At 32.9% G+C, this 20,474-nt stretch overlaps 1 long non-coding RNA gene across 1 annotated transcript in view; it reads right to left on the bottom strand.

Moving 5' to 3' along the window:
• Positions 1-15,819, bottom strand: part of LOC131423233 (uncharacterized) — a 68,170-nt gene extending 52,351 nt beyond the window's left edge. Inside the window, exon 1 of the long non-coding RNA XR_009224407.1 lies at positions 15,616-15,819. This is a non-coding gene — a long non-coding RNA (uncharacterized LOC131423233). The remainder of the gene's footprint in view (positions 1-15,615) is intronic.
• Positions 15,820-20,474: the final 4,655 nt, after the last annotated feature.

The following is a 20,474-nucleotide window of genomic DNA, read 5'->3' as shown; positions in this document are numbered from 1 at the left end:
TAAAAATAAGAAAATATAAATTATAAAAAATAAGTCTCATACAAAATGGTGAAAACAAGAATAATTTCCAGAGTTCTACCTCATCTTTGTACCATTATTCATTTTATTTTGAAAATATTTGGAAGTAGATATAAATATTACTAGAGTTTTAATAGGAAGAAATAAAATTATAAAATTGATCTCATGATTTTATAGTGTATTATAAAGTTGATTTTCTATGTTACTTTTATTGTCATATTATTATATCATAAACATAGTATATATTATTAACTCTTTCAATAATATTATCTTTAAAAACTGTGATTTCTATTATATGAATGTTTACATATTTTTTAACCATTTCCCTTTGATGGAGCTTGATTTAGCTACTAATTTTTCTGTTATTATTATGTCAAAACCCTATTATACAGAAATATTTTATGACTTCAATGCTGTTTAAATAAATAATAAATTCTGTGAAGTTTTACCCCTGAGTCAACAATTATCAATATTTTAAAGTATAAAAGACTTTTTCTCCTACTTAAAAACAAATTACAGTTCTCTTTCCTTATCTTTCTCTAAAGTTTCATTTAAAGAACACTGAGTAAGATGGTCAAATTTGACAATGAAACATTATGGAACTAAACAAATATGTATACATTTGTGTGTGTACCTGGATGCAATTTTTGTTAGTATGTACTGTTAAAAATTATTTGAAAAAATCGAACTATCTACCAGATTTACACACATGTACATTGTACAAATTCACTACTTTCAAATGTCAACTATCTCCAAAAGTATGATTATTTTTTGAAAAATAAATGTAACCATATTCTGGAGAAACTGTTTAATAAAGTCATACATTTAATTTGGCTTCATTAAAAATAATCATTCCAGTAATATAAAAGGGAGAGGAAAAAACCCAAATATGATATAATATAACATAACATAATATAATATACTGTGTCTTCACAGGTAAACTTTAGGTTTGTAAAATAGAAGAACATCGATATGTTTGATAGCACGGTTTACCTACATTCAAAAGTGACCCATGAAATAATTTTCTTCTTAGAGATGAAGTACAAAATCCACAAAATAGTATCCAAATGAGGGATAAATAATATGACATACAAAAGAAAAAGGATGATTAACAGGCAAAATTTTGCTGTAACTTTATTAAATATTTTAACTTATAATGAATGAAACATCAATTAGATGGCATGTAATTTAATCAAAGTAATTGTTTAAGAGGGATTTCTAGAAATAATCATTGGTAGTGCCTGTGGAAGCATCCAGCCAGGGATGAATATGCCCTGGAAAATAACAACATTTCCAGTTCTCAGTCCTGCTAAATTAATTCCACCCATCTAATGACTGATATCCCATGAAAATCTTTGGGGATGTTAATATAGATTGACATTGTTTAAAACTGAGTTTTTATCATATCCAAGTTTCAATCCCAATCTGCTTTTGCACCTGTATTTTCTGAGTTTTACTTTTTAATCTTACTCAGTGTTGTCAGCAAATACGTATTGTACAGGCATGAACTTTATAACCATCTTACAAACATTCTTTTCTTTGAGCTCTTATAACAATCAACACATATTTTGAAGTTACCTTTAAAACATCTCTTGCTTTTTCTGCCCTTCACCATTTTGAAAACTATTTAGTTGATAACTTGTGTCCTTGATCTATTCACTCCATGACTGCTGAATACAGTATTATTTGAGTTAACATATGGTCATATTGTTTTCTGGCTTAAGTCGAGCCAGTGTTTATCCCTAATCTTGTGTCCAAGGCATTTGTGAAAGCTCACAAAATCATTCATCTCGTGACTGCCTGTTGTTAATCCTTCTCTCAGTCTCTCATCCTTTTATATATTATGATCTAGCAACACTAATGGTTTTTTGTTGCAGGAAAATGTCTTAATGTGCTATGTTGCCTGTAGCCTCAATGGGACTCTTGTTCTTCTAGGATTTGGTTGGTTAACATCTACATACCTCTATTCTGAAGGTAGTATCTGCCTGATGCGTCAAATGCTTTTATTTTAAATATTTCTTTAGTTGTAGATGGGACACAATACCTTTATTTATTTATTTTTATGTGGTGCTAAGGATCGAACCTAGTGCCTTATATATGTGAGGCAAGTGCTCTGCCACTGAACCACAATCCCAGCCCAATAAATGCCTTTTTATAATAATTCATACATAATTTTGCTCATGGATTGTAGAACTACATTTTTATTTATGAATTTATCTTTCCCCCTAATATGCACTGGTATCATAGAGAGCAAAACCTTTAATTTTTTGTTCAATGCCCACAATCTACCCCAGTATCAGTCACAAGTCTATGGATGGAAAGATAAGTTGTACTATAGTCATAATTAGCCATAACTTCTACAAGAAAGCCAAACAAAAACAAAACACAGTGTCAAAGGATTTATATTTTAACCATTTCAAAGTTTTGATATACTAAATTTAAGCAACATAGTGTTTAATAAAATTAATATGCATGAAATCACAGATTTTTTTCAGGATTCTTTATCTGTGTGGCCAAGTTTACAGGCACATGATATAAATTATCTATTAAGAATCAAGCTCATAGCAGCAGAGAATAAAATGATGGTTGCTAGGGCCTGGGGAGTCAGGAAATGAGTTGTTATTCAACGGGTATATATTTTCAGGTAACCTAAACAAATGAAGTCTAGAGATCTAAGATACAACACAGTGCCTATGGTGAATGACATGGTATTGTACACTTCAGAATTGATTAAGAGGGTAAATATCATAAGTGTTGTTACCAACAAACAAACAAACAGGCAAAAAATAAAATCAAATAAACCAAAGGTCCACTGGAAAATTGTGGGAAGTGTTGCGTGTCTCCTACTTTGGTCATAGTGACACGACACAGGTGTTTATTAATGTCCAAAATCACCAAATTGCATGCCTTATATCTATGTCAGTCTTGGTATGATAACTATATCTCAGTAAAGTTGCTTTTAAGAAATGCACCTTATACCACCTGTAAGGTGGTCTAGGAAAACTAGTTTGTATCTTCCATATAATTTCAGTTAAAAGACTGTAATGAAATTTGAGTCATTGGGTTATCTAACATGTCTGCTGCTATTAGCCTATGCTAGAAATTGTACTAATCTTTGCTGTTAAAACTCACGTAAATTTGCCATCTTCATCTGTGTTAGTGGGTATGAATCTATTTACATATTTCATTGTTGAAATCAAAAGTATTAAACACCTTTTCTATGTAATATATAAATAAAATATACCCTGCAAAAATAAATGACAAAAATTAAGAAAAAATATTTTACTCGAATTTTCAATCTTAACAGCTTTACAAGCGTAATTCATATTTACCAATATTCCCTGTCTCATCAGAGCTGTTTCTGAGATTTATGCACATATATTAATCTCTTTTTTCATTAAGTTATTTGGAAACATACACACATATTTATACATGTTTGTATTTAGATATAAATATCTAAAGCCTGCACCTAAGTTCAATGAGATCTTCCATAGCATTCATGTTTGTTCTAAGCACACATATATTTACTTAACAGGAACTGAAATACTAAAAAAAATTAGATTCCTTTGTGATTACAGTACATATAATTTTGCTAGCATTGTACCCCTTCCTGAAATTCTCTGCCTACGATTTCAAAATCTTTGCTTAATATTTAAATTATCACTTACTTTAATTCTTGTGCAAGATTTGAATACAGAATCTCACACAGTTGTTGTCATACAAAAGGGTGACTAATGATTCTTGTGCCTCCACCTAAGAAATGTCTCTATGAGCCTCTGTAATCATTCATCACAGATGGTAGAAATCTGTAACATGGCCCAGTTACCATGAGCACAGTTGACCTAAACAAAATTAACATCCACATTAGAAAATTTTATTATCCATTCATAAATTTCAGTGGCATAACATAAATGTCATGCCATCTTAGGTCTTGCATCAGTAATTGATTTGTTTATGATACAAACTAATTCTCAACATTCTGTCTCTTTCCTAACAATAACAAGTAGAAGCATGAACAGGGAAGGTTATTATTTACTAGCCACAGCTCAATGCACCATGTAATCAAATCCTTTGTCAGAGCATCCTGCCACATAATCAGATCCTGTGAATTGTCAAAGGCAATTTTATAAATATATATTCATTTAAAGGCTCAGTAAGCTTGTTATGGTGTAGGAAAAGTACATTTTTCTTCTTCTTTTTTCTTTTCTCTGTTGTTGTATTTTGAATTCTTGTATATGGAATAATTACATTTCTTAAAAGTACAGTTCAACTGTGGAAAAATAATAAATTCTCTATTCACCTATAACAAATATTACCCTTCAAAGCCCACTACATTAAATTATCATGATTTGATTTGCTTATAATTTTCTCCCAGGATAACTTCTTCACAGCATAACTTCTTTATAAGGTATTTTAAATGTATTTTTCTAAAATTTTAATAAATAATTTTGCTGAGCCAGGTTAGAATTTAATAATAATTCAGTATGTAATCCAAAGCTTATCAAAGTTTACAAAAAGCGAGTTTACAAAGAGCGAGTTTCTGTGTAATTTGTCACTTTGCCTTTGTTCATTGGTCCCTGATGGACAGGTGAACACCTTTCCAATTTTATTTCCTCTTGGTGCCAGGGAGCCGCGCTCTTCATAAGTTTCAAGGCATTGACTAAAATGACTAAGCCGAACATCGATCTGCACCTCCTTGAAGAGGCCAGGTGACGCACCACATATAATAATAATAATTAAAAAAAGGTATTACATGGTTATTCTTACAAGACAACAATTACATAATCTCTGAGAAATAATAGCAAAGAGATAGGCCTCTATTCTCTCAAGAATTGCTTATGTGCCTGAGAAAATCAGCCAGGATACCTTTTTTTCATTCGACATTAACTCTAAAATTATTGAATATCTACTCTTGCACTCAACACAATTAGGGGGAACAAAAGACATGGAGGATTCAGTCTATATCCTTGGGGAATTTAGGATAATGAAATCTAGGCAAAGAGAATAGCAAGAGAACAAGGAAGGAGAACAAAGCAAATGCAAGGAGAGAGAGAAAAAAATATGCTTGTGGTTATGAAGCAATCATAAGGCTATTTTGGCTTAATCAAAAGTGTTTGGAGTAGGAATTGATTGACAGGTTTTGGAACATAAAATGTAAGTTGGACTTTCTAGGCAGAAACTAATGGACGTGGGCTGAAGTGTTATAGGATTAGTAAAGGCATTTTGTTGGTTGGGTGATCTTTTCACATGTTTCTTAGGATCGACGGTAACTTAAAAATAACTATAATATTATATTTAATGTAATATTTAAGTCCATTAATTATAGTAACAATATAATAATACTTTGTAGGGGCTCCCCTACTGTGAAGTCTCCACCTTCTGCCTCAGTCTCTAATCACTCCCCATGGTGACGGTGAAGGCAGTGACATGTATGATCAGAGAGTTGAGCACAAATACCTCCTACGTCTGATCAAGTCTCATCCTCTCCTATTACGAAGATCCTCTGCCTGAAGCTGGTACATTTCTTTCCCTATAAGTGTACTGGGCAGGCTCAGTGGGGGTGGGCTGCAGCTGCTCATATTCAGTACTGCTTGTCACCATGAAGGGTGTATAAAGTAAGTTCAAAGTAAAAGTAAATTGCCATTAAATAACTGGGCAGGTGTAGGCAGGTGTAGCCTGACTGCTGTTATCTGTACTCTTGCGTCTATACGGGTACCTCAAATGCCAATGAACTTGTAATTTGGTAATGAGAAAATATAGAGCTCAATAGTCCTAAGATCTTTCCCTTATCTCAATGTTTGTGATTAACCACATTTAAACACAAACACCAAGTTCAATCTGACATATAAAAATAGCATGAAATAGACTTACACATCTATTTTTACTAACATATAACAAATCTGTAAAGTAACACTTGCTACTAAAGACAAATGTTCCCTTTTTGAAATCACACATTCAACCACACTGTTTAATGAAACATGTAACAGTGCTTTGCAATCTAACAAGAAAGATTTCCATCTCACCATAAAAATTGACTGAGTTTTAATTTTGTTAGAGGTTAGCCCAACACTATAACTGGTTCAAACATTTTGCTTTGTTTCTTTTTAAATAAAATTGATAGATTCTAATGAGGAAATGTATCTCATTTTCAAAAATAATTTTGTGCAATTTATTCTTTTAAAGTATTTAATTTATTATAAAGTATTAGTCAATAGTTATTGCTGTTTGGTAAAATATTAATGTAAAATTTAAAAGCCTGTGAATTTGGTGACAGATGCTTTTTCTTCTGCTCTAGAGAGAATTTCTCTAACCCTGGGATAGGAAGTTATAATCTATATTTCTTTTTTGAATGAAAATGTAAATTTTTCCATATGGAAATAATCAAGGGAAATTTGCCCGATCAAGCTTGAAAATTTAGATGCACTCAGTAGTACTTCCCATGATTAGACTGAACAAGAAGCAGCAGCATGGATCCTCTAAAATTACTGCAATGAAGTTCAGAGGGAAAAGATCATTATTGAAATGTCATTGATTGTGAACTGAGCTAGATGGGCCCACCTTTCTGCTAAGGAAAAAAAATGAGAAAAATCTAGGTAAATATACAAAACCTTTGCACTGAAGAGCTAGCCAAATTGTCAGCAATCCCTATCTCAAAAGGAAGGCAATGTCCTAGGATAGAAGCTGAGTGTGGACACACTTTTTTCTCGTAATGGTTTACAGATCCTGGAGGTGATTACAGAAGAGCTGAATATTTTTGATAGACACTAAGAGTGTACATTGAAAGTAAAGGGGACTACATGGTAGCTCTGTTCACAATTTTTGACTCAATCAAAATTTTAGTTGCTGCCTTCAGTGAGAAAAGCAGTGAAATTTTCTTTGGCAATATTGGCTTAGCATATTCATGCCGTTTGGTAACTTCTTAGATCTCCAGAAAAAATTGTTTTCTTTAAATTATTTTATTGAATCTGTTTGTGAAAAAAAAATTGCCCACAGTTGCCTGAAAAACTCTTTTGAAGATAAATAAATAGTAGAGTGATATTATAGTGTGTTAGTCAGAATTGCCTTGCAGTGATCAGAATACCTGACAAGAACAACTTAGAGGAAGAAGGAGTTATTTTGGCTCATGGTTTCAGAGCATTCAGTCCATGGTAGAAGGGCATGCTAGAGGAAAGCTAAGTAGTTTGTGGCAGGCAGAGACAGAAAGAGGCCAAAGAGACATAGAAAGAGGCCAAAGAGACATAGAAAGAGGCCACAGACCGAATCCTCAAGGTCACAACCCCAGTGACCTACTTCATGTATATCCCATCTGCCTACAGTTACCAACTTGTAGTACATTCAAATTATTAATCCATCAAATGGATTAATCTACTGATGAGGTTACAGTTCTCATGATCCCAGTCATTTCACCTCTGAATTTTCCTGTACTACTTAATGCATGAGATTTTGCGTGGGACATTCCAGATCCAAACAATAATAGATTGGAGATAGAGGCCAAGCCCAGACATATCTATAGCTGTAAGTATAGTGATAGAGGTAAATATCAATGAAAAATATTGAAATGCAGAAAAACACTCATTGAGTTATTCCATAAAAGCAATGTTAGAAAGAATGAAAAAAAATATATATCAAATGAGTTTATCCATTGTTTCTCTGTCCTTTTTCCTAAAACTAACAGTTTTTTGTAGTCATGCAGATTAGGTGGAACTTCAAGAAAAGGGAACAGCCTGAGGAAGATTTCTGAAGGTTTACAAACAATGTCCCCCTCTTTCCAAGTAAGCAATCCCTTTTTAATTAAACATAAAATCAAAAACAATTAGTGCAGCTGAACTCAACTTCTCTGATTTCTACTCCATCTAGGTAACAGACCATGTAAGTTGGAAAGTCATGCAGTGTAAGTGAAAAGGAATAGAGAGAGAACAGAAAAGATAATAGTCTATGAGACTGAGAACTATACAAACTCCAACATTTAGTGGCCAAATTTTTCATTTTAGCTTCCTTATAAAATCAAGACTTTATTTCTGTAACATAATTCACTTTGCAGACCAGATTCAGTGAAAGTGCTCTGCTCTCCCCACCTGCTGCTATGAATTATATAAGCTGATATTCTATTGGCCGTGTCTGACAAAGGTAAATTAGTCTTTTACTGGGTATTTTCATGTGTCAGTTTTCTCAGAGGGAAAAGAAAAGAAAAGAACAAAGACATGAGAAAAGAAAGTCCTTCTCTATTTATGATTCCTCTTAAATCTCCTACCAAAAGAGAACAAGGTAAAGAAGCAAACATGGTCTCAAAAATTAAATTGGTCAGAAAACATTTTTTGTCATAATGATGTTCTTCATCTCATTTTAATCGTGGAGCTTTTTGTTTGAAGGAAAACCTTACAAAGGACTACAATATATCAAACATATTTTAAGATGAATAAGCTTAAAATGTCAGTGAAATAAAGCCAAAGTAAACTTTTATCAAATGTTTTAATGTTTCATAAGTCCAATACTAAAATCAAATGCTAATAATATGTGCCAATAATTTTCCATCTGAATTTGAAATGAATGCAAGTAAATAAGTAATGAAAGAAAGACTAGCATGGTACTTTATATTTTGTTAAAGAAAAACATACATTGATTTGTTTAATAAACTAATCTACAAATACTTAAATTTTTCACTTCAGAAAAAGTATGGTCACTAATGCTGTCCTCCTATTGTGTCAGTGTACAACTGTTAATAAACCTTTTTACTCATACGTATTATAGAGCACAATGGGAAGAGAGAGGAGAAGACCATCTTTTAGGCATTCTTGGTCATATGATTTCATTTCTTAACAATCCTACAAAGTACACACTCTTATCACTGTTTTAATGATGAGAAAACATGCTCACAGTAGTCAAGTAAAACACTTCATTAAAGCTATACGTTCATTAAAATAAACACACCCTTTCTTTTTGATCTGGGTTCTCCTAATGACATATTTATGTTCTTTTCATGTAAACCTTACTTTATGCAATCTCAGTCTAAGTGTTGTATGAATAAAAAACATTTTTAGGCTCTGTTTCTCACTCTGTTAAGTAAAAGACTATCAGTTTATTCCTATTTGCCTCTCTGTTTCTCTAGGAACTTATATAGCAAGCATACTTTCTCCAAGGGAGTTAAAACATATTGGGAATAAATCTGCTAACATTAAATGCATATATCATAGCATCATTTTATGAATTTTACCTTGGATTTTTCTAAAAATAGGAATACTTGGTGTTTATACCCAAGCACAATTCAGATTTGTTACAGGGTTAAAAATCTGAAATGTTATCTAATCCCCCACAAGGTCTTAAAACAAATAATCCCAGTACCATAGCATGGGAACACATTGTCTAAAGGAAAGATTTAAGATCAGATTATGCCATCCATTGTAGAAGCTTCAGCTGTGCTTAATTTTTTCTTTTTTGAAATAGTGAAAGGGGAAATAGGAAAGAAAATGTTTTCATATACATATAAATATAAATGTATATTTTACCATGAAGGATTAAAATCTAGATAATAACAAAATTGCATGTAGAGAACAATTTAACTTAATTTGGGTAGCTATACCTGCCGTGTCTTCAGGTATAATTTAATTAAAAATGGAAAGCATGATATTTGGGTAATAAATTTTTGAACATTCTATCTAATTACCAACTATGAGTGCACTGACCTCATGCTGCTACTAAACAACTGAAAATAACAGAAAATATATTTCCCTAATGTTCCTTACAAAATAAGCGGAGTTAGCCAATTATAACTAATTGTTTACTTTCACATTTCCACTTAAGCAAATATATATGTTAAAACTTAGAATCTCAGAAAAATTGAGATTATTAAATTTCCACATTAACAGAAAAAGTTTTTCAACACATTATTAAGGAAGAGTTTTCCTATCTATATAAACTTGTCTGAAGCAAATGAGGACCTTGAAATAAAAATAAACTCTGTGACAATAAATTATAAAAATCAAAATGAGTTCCTTACTATAAAAGTTATGAAATTTTCATTGACTATTTGTGCTTATTATCACAGAGATAACAATGTACACTTCAGTTCTCAATGCAACCTGCTTTCAGGCAATCAATTGATTTATTAAATGTGGCAACACATGTGCTCTGAATTTAGAGTCTTAAATTATACACAAAAGCTTATGTAATGTTCTCTTTCAATAGCCCACTCTGAGATTGAAAGCACTTGGAAATTATGAATAGAATGATTTACATGTATGTAATGTGTGTGAACCAGCAAGTGAAGATATTTCAATGGAATGATTGTGGGTAGGAAGAGATGCCATGCAATTGAGCAGCATTGGCCCAAGGAAATGATGATGAGATTTAGTTGTGGCATGTTTGCTGATCACATCACCTCACACAAGTCATTTTCCTCTGTGGCCATATCTTTTTCCATAAAATGAAGGTAATATTTCACTTTGAAGAATCTTAGAATAAAGGAAAAAGATTAGGATCTTTATGTATTGAATTGTTCAGAATATTGTAGGTTATAAAACAAATTGTTATTGTTTACATCAAAGTTGTAAGATTTGGCATAGAACTATAGAGAATTTCCCTAAGGCTATAAGAAATAAAAAGATGCTTGGCATTTAGAGTATTATGTAATGTCAACATAAACAAATAAATACATCCCAAATGTAATTTTCCATCATGTCCTCAGAAATAAACCTTTTAAAATGAAAACTTCCTCAAATTAGATTATAAAGCAAAGGTACACCTTTGGGAGAAGCCAGTGATGGTAATATGACTATAAAAATGCAAAAGTCATTCAGTTTCATCACTTTCTGCCTGTATTCCTCTCTTTTTCTTTCCTTCCCAATATTCTATATTTTTTCTCTCTGTATCCTGTTTCTATTTCTCTCTCTTCATAGTTCAGCTAAAATATATATTCCTGCTTTGTACCGTTTTCCTATGGGCTGCTCTACTAATCATTCATTCAAGCACAGGTTAGGTACGAATTTTGCATTCCTTAACTTGCAGAAGGAGTTAGTGTTATATCCACAATATAAATATCTATGTATTGATGTGTATTACAGATAATGGAGTTTATTCATTTATTATATGCCAAATATTTAGCTTCTTACCTTTCAAAACCTAAGCTTATGATATAATGATAGAAATGCAAGAATGTGAAAAGTAGGTCATCTGTCATTTAAATAAATCCAACAGTCTTGAGAGGATAATTAAATGCCAAGAATCATAATAAACTATGGATTATATTGGAGGAACCATCTTGAGTGTTCAATAGAAGGAGGTTCACATATTGCTGGAGGAATGGGGCCACAGGAACAGGACAGAGGACAGAAGAAAACGTTTGAGTGAAAATCTAGATAGTATATTAGATTGGGAGAAAAATTCAACAGAGCAGTGTCAGGGAGATGGAATGTGAGTACTGAAGAATTCTGGAAGATCACCTGGAGGTCAGAGAGCCAGAAGCACATCCACGTATCTAGAACTTAAACTGCAAGAAGGGAGGGAAACAAGAAATAAGTTTGGGACATCAGCAAGACTGCAAACAGGAAAATGTCTGAATTTTGTGTTTAGAATAAATGAGTGGTCCCAGGGAAACTGAAGAGGTAATATATGATTTTCTAAAGATGGCTCTTTGGCATTTACTGGAAGCATTAATTAGATTGAGAGAGTGAAGCCAATTAGAGGCTAGGGCCGGACGAATCATAAGTAAGTTACCATGGAGCCATTTCCACACCAGAATTTAATTCTAAATTTGTAACCTAAGGGACAGTAGCATATAGTCAATATTTCCCATGAAAATTTGTTAGAAATATGACATATTGGAAGTCAAAAGAGCATCTCTCTGTAAATATAAAGTAAAGGCTTCTTTTAATTAGAACTTTACATTTGTTATTCACTACTGCATTCCTAGAGATTATAATGGTAACTAACACATCTTATATGCTCAGTAATACTGGTTGAAAATAAGTTAACTATAACCAGGTTGTCTTTTATATTGATGGAAAGATTTTTATCTGTATGGTTGGCTTGTTTTGTTTTTCTACTTGGTGCTAGATACAAGTAACTAACTTATTTTTAGGGTCTTTACTGTATGAAAATGTATTTTTCATAGCTTAGATGAAGAAATGTTGCATAGATGGAGGCCTAACACTAGTGATAAAAAAATAGATGAAACCTCATGATTATTTGACTGGGTGAGATGGAACACACCTGTAGTCCCAGTGGCTCAGGAGGCTGAGACAGGAGGATCATGAGTTCAAATCCAGCCTCAGAAAAAGCAAGGAGCTAAGCTACTCAGTGAGAACTTGCTTCTAAATAAAATTTAAAAAATAGGGATGGAAATGTGGTTCAGTGGCCAAGTGCCCCTGAGTTCAATCCCTGATACCAAAAAAAAAAAAAAAAAAAAAAAAAAATTGAGCTCAGCTCACGATGACTTTAACATGGATATAATGATAAAGGAAGAGAAAAGTAGACATTAATATAGAATAACTTAAAGATTGGATAGGATAGAGAAGGAGATGATGGGAAAGACAAAAGAGGAGCTAGTCAGAGATGCTATGGCTTGGGAAAGTCATGAATAAACATAGAAAAATATGAAAGAACTTTCAAATTCTATGCAATTAATAACCTAATGGTTTTAGGTATGTATGTTTATTTTAAATAAAATTCTGATGCAGAAATTGATTTTTTAAATTAGGAGAGGGGTCTGAATGGAGATAAAAATGAAAAAGTCACTATATGTGGCATTTCAATTAATATATTTGGATAAAGTACATCAGGAAGAATATAGTCAGAGATGAGAATTCTAAAGATGAGAACTTGGGGAATGTAGATCATAAAGAAGAAGAAAAAATACTAAAATAAAGCATTATTAAAAGTCCTGGGAACTTAGAGGAGAAATAAGAACTATTATGTAGGAATTATTTCAATTATTTTAAAATAGAATATCACAAAATTCTAACATTTTCAGAGAAAACTTTAAAACATCACTTAAAAAGCTATATAACAGATAAGCCTCGGAATACTCAACAGAAATAGTAGATAAAAGAAGTCAAAAAACAAAACAAAAACTTTTAAAATATAAAATTTTTCAGAAACAGGAGGAAAGACATAGCAATGGGTAAGAAACTTGGGTAGACAGTCAAATATCATATAGCACAATTTCACAGATAAGAAAATCGGAAAATAAACTTAAATAAGATAAATATTTTTGCCTAGTAAAATATAAAGATACATTTAAGGCTTCACAGTATACTGAGGAGTTGTGAGTGAAGGCTATGGGGAATGAGGTTCTTTTATGGTTTGCTTATAGAAATGAAAAATGGAATTCCCTACAGAGGACAAGTGGGTCACATCCAACAAAGTTGTGTACCCATTTACCCATTAACTCAGATCCCACTTCTCAGCAAAACTCCAAGGATATATATACTGTAAAGCATTTGAAAAAAAATAAAAATGAATATTTTTGCAGCTGAATGTGTAATGGAAATATATTGAAAAACATAAAGACATACATGCATTGAAGAACCTTGGTTCAGATTCATGCAATGGAATACTGTGAAACAGTATAAAGGCATGAGAAAGATCTATATCAGCATAATCAGCTAATGTAGAGTGAAAACAGCAAGGTGCAGAAAATTATAAAGCAATTAAAGTCATTGAAATTCCTTTCCTCACTTTTGCCAAAAACACAATCATAAATGAGAACCTAATAAAATGCTAAAAAGAGTGTCTGAAAAAGGAATGGAAAGCAATTTTGACTTCACAGGTTATTGATGTCTACATTCACAATGCAAATTTTCTAAAATATAAAATATACTTAAAGGAAGGTAAAAACTTTAAAATGAATGTTTGAACAAGAGAAAAAATGAATCTAACTTTATACTGAATTGGTAACATAATCACACATGCCAGGAATTAATTTAGGTAATTTTAAAACACAGCAGATGATTGCTCACTCTCAGTGGGTTATTTATTATGAGGACAAAAATAACTAAAAAGAAGTTGTGAAAGTTATTTAGTGTATTTGTTGTAAATGGTGGAATTGGTATTGCAATTTATTAATTTTTATTTTTGTTGTGGGATAGATCAAAAGAGTACATGTATTGATATGTTGGGAGTCATGATTATCACTGTAGGAAATTGGTAAATATAGCAAAATTAAATTATGAGTCCATAAAGAGAGCTATTTATGAATATTGGGTAAGTGATAAAAACAATAATTTGAATTAGCAATGAAATTTCATAAGACTACATGCATATATAATTCATATAGATCAGTACATATGTATTCATTTACTCAAATATAAATACTTGAGTTTATTTTTAATCATGAATTTGGGAAGACTGTCTAAATTCCTTAATTTGATGGAAACTCATAAACCAATTTATTTATTTATTTATTTTAATTAACATAGTCTAAGTTGAATTAATGTGCCATCTCTCTGTACCACCTCTGCAAGCTAATCAATAGATTGATCCACATCATAAACTAACTTAAATATATGAAACAAACAGAATGAAAATTGGACAAATACAATTCTGGAAGAATTAAATAGCAAGTAAAATTGAAAAATATGCTCACACTTACACCTAACTAAAGATATATAAACCACCTAACAACAACACAAAACTTTTTTCTATATTTGGTTGACAATAAATCAAAAGGCTAGTTAATACCCCATATTGACAACATGAGCAGAGAAATCCATGTTTTCATCTACTGTTTGTGCAGGGCCAATATTCAGTTAAGACATACCATTGTGGACACATGTTCTAGAATCTGTTCTGATTGGGCAGTATCTGTGCTCTATGTACTTGAAAAAAATTTAATAACTCCCTTGTATGAGTAGGAGCATAAACTGGCACTACCTCTTATAGTGCCTTAGCATAATATATCCTGATTAAACATATGTGTGCATGCTAATCCAATAATTCCATTGATGGGAATTTTTTTCACTCCCTATAATATACAAAAATTATTTATACCTTGAAACTTACAGTGCTTTTCTGACAGGAGAACTTTGTTAAACAGGTTGAACGTCTATTGTTGGAGGATCTCATTCTTGGTGTTTCTCCCCATATTGACAAGTTTCACCGGATAGCATTCTTGCACTCATCAGTCTGCTCATGTACTTCTCTCTAGCTAACAGAGCAGTTAATCTGATTGGTGGTTTTGGGATTAAGAACCTGACAAGATTTATTGATCAACCATTCCTCTTTGGTATCACCACACACACACACATACACACACACACACATTTTCAATTATTCTCTACTCCCAAATATTCTGTCAGTTTAGTGATAAAGGCTTTGCCCCAAAGGGATTGTACTTACTTAGCTGAATCTAATTCTAATACTTACGTATTTAAACTGAAAAATGTTCCACATTTAAGCCAAATTCTCAAGCACAACATGCCATCAATTTTAATTATCTTTCAATTCTTTATCTACTTACATTTTTATTTTTATCAGTTAGTTGGATTTGAAATATAATCACAAAGAATAGTAATATTTATCAAGAATCCAGTACATTCCATAACATGTAATAGAATATTGTAAGTCAATTTCCTTACTTATGGAATAGATAATCATAGGACCTACCTTGTAGTGTGGACTAAACCTGCATCATACACTTGAGAGTTTCAGTTAGTTTCAGCTACCTCTGGACTTTAACCTCTTCTTTAAAAAGAAACCTGGTTACCCATAAGGTGAATCTTAATCCTCCAAGGATGACACAAGCTTGAATTTGACCAGGATGGTCCCAGTTTAGGTCTATATCCCTAATATAACAATTATATTTATATAATTAATAATATCCCTTTTGAATCCCCAAGGAGCTTGCATTTGAAGCTTGATTAAATGGTACCCTATTTAACATTGTTGGCTGTTTTAGCTTCACTTGTGGGATACAGGCTGGGCTTTAGCCCAAATTCTTTCATGGCACTTTGGCAGGACTCCTGAATGACAATATCAGGCCCAGCAGTTTCAACATTATCAGAACACAGAGCCTCTCATTGCCACAGATTCTGCCAAGAAGGGCCTCATGACTCAATGCAGAAGAGAAGAGAAATTAATGCATGATGGATTATATTTTGTTAGCGAAACAAAGGGGATAAGGAAGGTATAGAAGCAAAGTTCGTATATTTCTTTCCCCAAACAGCTAATTATGGTGTGCAACTCCATAAGGCCTTTGTATAGATTCAAATAGCTAGCAACATTTTGAAAGGCTGATGTGGTTCTGTAAGGCAACACCTGTAATTTGACTTCTCTTTTTCTCTGACACAGTCTCCTTTCTTCCTCATTTATTGACCAGGGTTTTATATTCAAAGACATAAAATATGGATTTTTTTCATATTCATCTTTTTCTAAGAAACTCAAAGTAAGACAGTACCAGGAATGACCCTGAAAGTAAGGTTTATGTAATTGGATTTGGGGTTAGGTATTTCACCCATCGAGTAGTAACAAGAATCTCTTTGTCTTTCTTAGATGGGAAGTATAGGTATGGCATGCCATAACATAACCCATTATTAAAGAGTTCAACTTTCTGAATTGTTATTAGATGTCAGGCATTAGAGGATCAAGTGGATGTTGCATTTGTGGATTTAAGGGTTATGAAACCTGTGAGGATTGTGGTGTGACTATTTTTTTATGACATTAAAGATCTTGCAAAAACACAAGGAAAATGATATGCTCAGGGCATTTAATCTCTAATTTAAGACATGTTTTAAAAGTCAGAGGTTTTTAAAGCACTTTCAAAGGAGATTATCATATCCCACAACTGCAGGCTATTCTGTGCTAAAATCAAGCCTAGGATGTAGCAGAGCAACTTAAATAAAGTGTAAATGTCTTATGCCAAATTTAAGATCATAGTAGAAAAAATTGAGAACCTATGACTTGGGATGTGAGTCTATGAGCTCAGGAATCTTTAACTCCCCAAATTCCTTGTAACTACCTGACTGGCAGAAACCTCACTATTTCATTGGGAAAAGGCACAAGATTTCCTTGTCTGAAGACCCTGTGGTCATCACACTTGGAACATTTGCTTCACAAGAAGATATATTTCAACTCAGTATCCATTCTCCTCCATGTCTTAAAAAATTATAGGGTCAGTTTTCAGCACATTCAAAACTTGAAAGTATGAATTACTTAGAATAAAAAATCCAAGCACCAAAGTAAGTGAAAAATGGGGAAACATCACCTTAATACTTTCAGGTGATAAGGACTAAAGGTAAGGAAGTTTAGGGAAAAATTCATTGATAATTGTGGGCAAATTTATAATGTAGGATTCAGTATTCTGTTAGGAAACTGGAGCTGAGCAGTTGATCATCTTTTGTTGAAGTGCCTTCTTGAAACCATGAACAGAAAGAAATAACCTGCACTATGTGTTTTAGGGATGCTAGGACTCTGTGAATATGAGACATGAGATTGAAGAAGGGATCCAAAGTCTCAGAGTGGTTACAACCCTAGAATAAAAGTCTGAGAATTTACCATCTGATTATGGTCACACTGAATATTTGAACACTATCTTTAGTAAAGCATCAGGATCTGCACTGGAAGCAAGAAGAATATTATCTGTAAGTTTTTTGGTGCCTTCGCTTTGTAGGTTAAAATTGAGGTTGAACCCAGGCATGGTGGTGCATACCTGTAATCCCAAAATCTAGGAGGCTGAGTCAGGAGGATGGGAGTTCAAAGCTAGCCTCAGCAACTTAGCAAGGTCCTAAGCAACTCAGTGAGATCCTGTCTCTAAATAAAATATAAAAAAGAGCAGTTGGGTTGATGTGGCTCAGTCATTTATTGCCCTGGGTTTAATCTCCAATACCCAGTACCCCACCAAAAAAAAAAAAAAGAATTGAAGTTGGAGATGATGCAGAAGATTGAGGTTCTTCATAGTGCTTTCAACTGGCAGATGTCAGGTGCTAGCATTGGATACTGGATTTGTATTGTTGAAGCAGATGCTATCATCTAAATAGGAAGTAAAGTTGAAGTTTATATTTAGAGTTCATTGGTGCCCAGAAGTACATGACAGTGGCTAATAAATTGATGATGATCATAGTGTTCTTCAAGACATAAAAGATAACCGATTTTCATGATGGAAAAAATAAAAGATAACTTCAAGAAGATTAAACTTCATTTCCATTTTAAGTGCTTATGGTTACTCATAAATTTACCAGATGTATGGTAGCAATCAAAGAGCCCACTGATTGAAAAGACACTAGTTGCTGGGTATGTTGTTGCACACTTGTAATCCCAGAGGCTCAAGAATCTAAGGCAGGAGGATTGTGAGTTCAAATTCAGCCTCAGCAATGGCAAGATACAAACAACTCAGTGAGACCCTGTCTCTAAATAAAATACAAAATAGGGCTAAAGGTGTGGCTCAGGGGTAGAGTGCCCCTAAGTCTAATCTGTGGTACCAAAACCACAAAGGATACTAGTCTCCCATGTTCTTGGATTATTTAGAATTATTATTATCAAAAGGTCTATACTACCAAAAGTACTATGCAGATTTAATTTAATAATTCCTATTAAAATGCCAATGACATTCTTCATAGAAATAGTAAAAGCAGTCATGGAATTCTTTTGGAAAAATAAGAGGCCCAGAATAACTAAAACAATTTTTAGTGATGAAAGTGAAATAAGAGGCATCAAAATACCAGACCTTAAATTATATTAAAGAGTTAGTAACAAAAGCAGAATGGTATTGGCACAAAAAAACAGACATGAAGACCAATGGAACACAAAATAAAACACAGAGACAAACCCACATAAACATACTTATCTCATACTAAACAAACACACCATAAACATATATTGGAAAAAAGATAGCCTCTCAACAAATGGTGCTGGAAGAACTGGAAATTCATATGTAGCAGAATGAAATTGAAACCCTATCTCTCACCCTGCACAGAACTCAACTCAAAGTGGATCAAGGACCTATGCATTATACCAAACACCCTTTGTCTGCTAGAAGAAATTGTAGGCCCAACTCTCCATCATGTTGGCTTAGGAAATTCCTCAACAGGACTCCTAAAACCCAAGATATAAATCAAGAAACAATAAATGGGATGGTATCAAACTAATAAGCTTCTTCACAGCAAAAGAAACAACCAAGAGAATGAAGAGAAAGTCTCCAGGATGGGAAAAACTCTTTGCCATCTGTACCACATATAGAGCATTAATCTCCAGGACATAAAAGGAACTCAGAATAGTTAACACCAAAAACAAATAAGCCAGTCAATAAATGGGCAAAGGAACTGAACAGATACATCAAAGAAGAAGAAATATCAATGGTCAAAAATAAATGAAAAAATATTCACCATCTATAGTAATTAGAGAAATACAAATTAAAACTATACTGAGATTTCATCTCACTCCAGTCAGAATAGCAATTATTAAGAATATAAGTAACAATAAATGTTGACGAGGATGTAGGGGAAAACATACACTCATACGTTGCTGGTGGGACTGCAAATTGGTAAAAGGACTCCTGAAAGCAATATGTAGATTTCTCAAAAAACTTGGAATGGAACCACCATTTGACACAATTACCCCATGTCTTGATATATACCCAAAGGACTTAAAATCAGCATACTACAGTGATGCAGTCACATCAATGTTTATAGCAGCTCAACTCACATTAGCCAAGATATGGAACCAACCTAGGTGCCCTACAACAAATGAATGATAAAGGAAATGTGGTGTATGTACACGATGGCATATGACTCAGCCATAAGGAGAAATTAAATTATGGCATTTGCCAGTAAATGGATAGAACTGGAGATTATCATGCTAATTGAAATAAACCAATCCCCCAAATCCAAAAGCTAAATATTCTTTCTGATATGTGGTTGCTAACATATCATAAGGGAAGTGGGAAGGGAAGAAAGGGGAGATGGGAATAGGAAAGATTGTAGAATGAATAGAACATAACTTTCCTATGTTCATATTTGAGTAACTTCACAACCATAAGAATTGGATCTTCATTAGAGTGAATTATATTCCATGTATGAATAGTACATCAAAATATAGTCTACTGTCATGTATATCCTAAAATAAAAAAAATAAATAAAAATTCCTCAATTGTCATCTCAATATATGCGGTTAATATTATTCCATTTCTTATCTAAAGAACCTGTGGTCACTTAGCAGCTCTTAGGAAAAGAGGAATAACTGGACCATTTCAAATATATTTGATACAGAATCTGATAGTATTTGATAATACCAGCAAACCAGAACATCATTTTGAGCTAGGTTTTATTGCACTGTTAGGCTAATTTAACTCACACTAAGGAACTGTACAATGAAGCCTACGTAGGAAAACACCTAAAACCTAGAGGATTCTAAGAGGACTATGAAATGGCAATAAGTATGGCCCAGCATAGGTGCTCAGATACTCTCAGAAAATCTGGGACAAGGAAAAATGCTGTCGCAGGTGAGGGAAATCTACTGCAGGTGGTGGTGGT

Source organism: Marmota monax, unplaced genomic scaffold (genome assembly GCF_021218885.2).
Source record: "Marmota monax isolate L192 unplaced genomic scaffold, Marmota_monax_Labrador192_F-V1.1 WCK01_AAM20220418_F8-fsc00113, whole genome shotgun sequence".
Classification (NCBI taxonomy): domain Eukaryota; kingdom Metazoa; phylum Chordata; class Mammalia; order Rodentia; family Sciuridae; genus Marmota; species Marmota monax.
Note: the sequence above shows the minus strand (reverse complement) of the source record. Positions and strands in the feature narration are given on the sequence as shown.